The sequence below is a fragment of the Primulina eburnea genome, chromosome 10 (genome assembly GCF_022965805.1).
Source record: "Primulina eburnea isolate SZY01 chromosome 10, ASM2296580v1, whole genome shotgun sequence".
Taxonomy (NCBI): domain Eukaryota; kingdom Viridiplantae; phylum Streptophyta; class Magnoliopsida; order Lamiales; family Gesneriaceae; genus Primulina; species Primulina eburnea.
The window spans coordinates 15,728,135-15,734,134 of NC_133110.1; positions in this window are offsets into that span (position 1 = coordinate 15,728,135).

Here is a 6,000-nt window from a genome sequence, read left to right on the forward strand (position 1 = left end):
GGACATTGACGTTGTTATACAATTCAGAGGTCAATTTTAGTGTGTTTTATGATTAAAATCTTAGATAGATTGAGAATTTAGTCCTTATTTTGAGGATTAAAGTCATGCAATTAAAGTTTTGTTTAATTGGGTGACTTTATATCGTTGTGTGTTGAGTCTTCAATTGGGTTTCATCCATTATAATTCTCTCATTAAACTATATTGTCATTGTATCATTCTTTAGACTTTTTAGAACTAGAAAGTTGTGTTTAATCATTTCGTCTTGACCACATTTTTTATATTTTTCCTTGTCACACTGTTACTCGGTTCTCTGTATGATATATGGTTATGATAAAATTTACGCATCTTTTAGCTAGATATTCAAGCATTTCAATTTTTGAGAATTGTAGACAAAAGGAAGGAGATGTTGAATGAGGATTCAATTGCTTCAAAGCTAATTGTTTGATTATTACATCATATGATTGCAGATTAGTTCAAATTAGTATTTTTCATGTCTTGGGAATCATCACCTTTTGTTGATTTGCCATTATTTCATTGGTTTTGTTTTAATGTTTGTCTAAAATTTCATTTCACTAGAGGACTACTTTTAAACAAGTGTTACATAAAAAAATAAAAGAATTGTTATGCATGAAGCAAAATATTGATGTATGTGAAAAAATTGTAAAATGTCAAACATTTCATTACATATATGTAATTTTAGGTTTCTTTCTTTCAAGGAAATGAACGATGTGGTATAAATAGAACTAATAAATCTGTAGGCTTTATGTTATGATTTCTGAACAATTGACCAATCTAAGAAGAGTTGTTACCTTGTGCGGTCGATCCAACCAAAACTCACACTTACTGAGTTTGGCATATAACTGTCTACCTCGCAGTACCTGTAATATTGAACGCAAGTGCCTTGCATGCTCAGCATCACTCCTGGAATATATCAATATATTATCAATGAACACAATAACAAACCGATCGATATAAGATTGAAATACCATATTCATCAAACTCATGAACACAGCTGGAGCATTTGTCAACCCAAATGGCATAACTAAAAACTCATAATGCCCATATCTTGTCTTGAATGCTGTCTTCTGAATATCCTCCTCTCTAACTCGTATGTGATGATATCTTGACCTCAAATCAATCTTTGAATATACCGAGATTCCCTGTAAATGATCAAACAAATCATCAATACGAGGGAGGGGATATTTATTCTTAATTGTTACCTAATTCAGCTGTCGATAGTCAATACAAAGCCGCATCGTTCCGTCTTTCTTTCTCACAAATAAGACTGGTGCACCCCAAGGTGATACACTAGGACGAATGTATCCCTTGTCCAGCAAGTCCTGCAACTGGGCTTTCAACTCTCTCAACTCTGCTGGTGCCCTTCTGTAAGGAGTGAGAGAAATAAGGGAAGTACCTGGCATCAACTCAATCCCAAACTCCACGTCACGAGCTAGTGGGAAGCCTGAAATCTCATCAGGAAATACATCAGCAAAATAAGCAACTACAGGTATCTCCTCTATTCCCACCTCCTTCTTCTTTTTTGTCACATCTACAGCATAAATAAGATAACCCTCATGACCATGCTCCAATAATCGAGACATCCGGATAGCAGACACTAACGGAACACGGGGACGAGAACCTTTACCATAAAAGTTCCAACGCTCTTTCTCATATGTATAAAAATATACCATCCGCTGATAACAATCAACTGTCGCACAATATCTCCTCAGTACATTAATTCCCACAATACAATCAAAATCAGTCATCTCTAGAATAATCATATCAGATCTCAACTCATAGCCCTCATAAGAAATAATACCATCTGATATCATCGATACAACTGATATATCAACTCCAGAAGGTGTCGAAACAGAAAGAGGCATACACAATGGAGACGAGCGCATATGATGCTCAACCACAAACGTCTTCGATATAAAAGTATGCGAGGCACCAGTATCATAATATAAGCAGGATAAGAACATAAATAACACTTACCCGCTATCATCTCCTCTCGTGCCTCCTCTACCTGCTCTCGTGCCAAAGCATACACCTGTGCCTGAGGCAGACCAGCTCCCTGCATACGTGGCTGTCCTCCAGAAGGTTGTGGTGTAAACTGCTGAGGTTGTCGTCCTCCTCTCTCTGAGGATCTACCTCTAGCACTCCTAGGCTCTCGCTGTCCCTCACGACTAGGACATTGTCTCGCCAGATGACCAACACCGCCACACTCAAAACAGGTGATCTTGGTCTGTGTACACTCTCTGATCAGATGAGGTCCCCCACAACGAAAACATCTCACTCCTCTGGACTCTCCTCTCTGCCCCTGAACAGACTGAGAACTGCCCCCATGACCCTCAACACGTCATGAATCAAATCGACGCTTCCCAGATGATGCTGAAGAAGAAGATGAACCCTTCTGATATTTAAAAGACTCTCTCTGTGGTCTCAATGACTCCCTAGTCAGCTCTGATAATCGTCCTGAGCCACATACTCCTGCATAACCAACTCAGCCATCTCAGCCCTCGTCACTGCATCCTCAAATGATACCGGTTTATTTGATTGCACACGATCAAATAACTCTAACTTCAATCCTTTCAAGAAATGCCTCATCTTAGCATGAACATTCGTAGCAATATGTGGCACATATTTCAGCAATGCAGAATACCGAGATTCATACTCAGTAACAGACATACTGCCATGTCTCAAATCCTCGAATTCTCTATCTTTCTTCTGTCTGGCTGCTATAGAAAAATACTTATCAAGAAAACGAGAGCGAAACACATCCCAATCAACAGTACGGCCCTGGGCTCTCAATCCGGCCTCAGTCGTCTGCCACCACAATAGTGCATTCCTCGAAAGTTGAAATGTAGCCAATCGTAACCAAGCAGACCTAGCACACGGAGCGGTCACAAATATATGCTCTATCCTCTCAATACACTCCTCTGCTCGCTCACTAGTCTCAGAACTATCAAATCTCGACGGAAGATAACTGCTGAACTATGCCAAAGTCAACTCACCAGGCAATAAAGGCTGATCTGCAGGTGCCTGTCCCATAGGAGGAGGTGGCAATGGATTCATTTGTCCAAACCCACTGTCAACCCCGTCTGTTTCCTCGTGTGGATGTACCTGTTCTCTGGCTGCCATTACTGGAAATCAAATTGTTAACAATAACATTTAACAATTACAATCCAATAATCATCATCACACCTTTTGCACGAAAGCACACGCAACTAAAGAACAATCAATCATATCGAGAAATCATCAATAACAAGTCAAATTCACAGACACACGCAGATAATATCGTCATCCAACTCCCTCATCACAACCCAACTCCCGACCATCCCAGACATCTAACATATGCTCTGATACCACCAATTGTGGCGCTCCAAATCTCGCCACGTAATCATACAACATGTGACGTCATATGCATAAAAATTTTCTTTTCAACGACGTAATAATATAATGCATATACAATAAAATAGTGCAATCATCACACTATCTACATTAGTGCAGCAGAAATAGTATAATAAATACATACACACAACTCAAATAAGACAATAAACTATACTGTCTCTATCTACTATCAACTACAGGACTGTTTCACTAGACACACCTAGTCCTTCACTCTATCATGTCTCACGGCATAATCCTGTAACATGTCCAACAGAAACAGCCCCCAAAGGGTGAGCATACACAACAATCATCATCGCAATACATAACAGTTATATTAACAACGACATAAGATATAACTGAAATGATAACAGAAATACCTCATTTGTTGTTTCTGGACAATCAACCATCAACAACCTCAACAACATCACACTGCAATAATAACATCGACGATTCGTCGCACACCAACTCCGGCGACAGCAATATCGTCGAACGAACAACAACATCGACGATACGTCGCACCCCAACACCGGCGACATCAATATCGTCGAACGAATAACATCAACGATACGTCGCACCCCAACTCCGGCGACAGCAATATCGTTGAACGAACAACATCAACGTGACAACATCAACGAGACGTCTCTCAACAACGATAGTCAACAATATCAACAATAATAAACAACAACAAATATAATACAAAATCACTCAATTCCGGTGATTTATCATCGTTCAACACAACATTATTTATCAATACTAAACAATAACAACATATGCTCGTACGTCAACATGTACCTGATAATCGAGTATATATAAAATCTGGCTATTTATTTGATCCCAATGCTTGTGACATATCTAAATAATTCAACAACAATTATCAGATCAGTGTCACCGTATCAACATAATCATAACAGCCTCAATATATAACATCAAATAGTCCAACAACAATTAATTCAACAAAATATAAAACTCGATTATAAATAATTATCGCTCAACAATTTAATATTCTGGTGTATTTAATTCACAATACTACCATCAACTACACCCTAATTAATTAACTTGAAATAATAGGCTATTTTACAACATTCGTCAAATTATGAAAACTTTATATCAACGTGTAGCCTATACTTCGTAGACTCCGAATATATAATCAGAATTAATAACAATTGACAAACAACTCTCCAATCTCAATCTAATGATTAAAAATCCTAATTATAATAAATTAAGAACAATTCAAATTAACACCACTATAATCTTCTCTACTTCGTTAAAATCATACATTATTCAACAATCTTCAATTTCAGTATGATTTAACAATTTATCAGATTTATTCTAGAAATCGACGAATTTCAAACATCACCAAAACTACAAAATTTATATCTCAAATCGAAGACATCGTGTCAACGTTCCCAGAACTGAAGTCGGTTCGTCGATTGGATAAACCGATAAGTCGCAAAAAATAAAAAGAAAAATCGGAACTTTCTTTCCCTCTCACTTGCGTCTCCGTTGCCTTCTGATAATTCCACCGCTTCAAATATTTTTTTATTTTTTTATATTATATTATATTAATATAATATAATATAATATAATATAATATAATATATAACATTTTAACACCGGTATATCTCTTTGGACCACTCAAACGACCAAATTTCTTAAAACTCAAAACATGAAATTTCTATATCTTTGAGTTTTCTACGTTATAACCAAATTTCAAATCTTTTGGACTTCATATGACCAAAATATGTCATATTTCATTCTTTAAAAATCATTAATTATTTAGTAATATCATATTACTAATTCAACAAAGTGTGATATTTATTTCAGACATTACACTTCCTAATGGCAACATGTCCTTATAATACATAACATGTTTCAAACAAACGTAAAATTATTAAAACTTTGAAAATAATCATCAAAACGTTAAGCAGTTCCTATTAAAATATTTTGCATGCTAAAATACGTAAAACATGCATATTATGATTTGAATGGTGCATCAAAAAAGTTTAGAAGGATGTCTTTGCGTTTAAAACGCTCGAATATTTGATTGTTGGCGTGGGTTGCGAAAGAAGACGAACGGGCGACGAGCGACCTTGGATTTTTGCTCTTGAAATTTTCGGATTTTGTGTGTATGAAATTTCGGGTGCTATGAAGTGCTCTAGGATTTCCTTTTTATTATTTTTGAAAATTGTATGTATAATGTTTAAAGTTTTTGGGCTTTTTGTTTAAGGATAATTGGGCCTTCTAATCTTAGGTAAATTAGGTCCAATAATGCATATTTAGTTGTAAAATAAAAGTTTACAAAATTTGTTTTTAAAAATAATAATTTTTGGACCTTAAAAGTCCTTCGTTTGACCAAAACTGGCTTCCGAGATGAAATTGAGCTCGTCTCGTAATATAATTTGGGCTCCAGCATTTTTAGAAAATTTAGTCATATTTCATCATATTATTAAGACTCAAAAATATTTATCAAAAAAATATTTTATCTTGGTCGTCCTCAATCTCTTTTCCTCAGCCTATTATCGAATATTCGGATAAAATCCTCAGTTTTCATGAAATCATACAATTAGATCTTCAATCATATATTAATTATCATTTGAGCATTTAAATTCA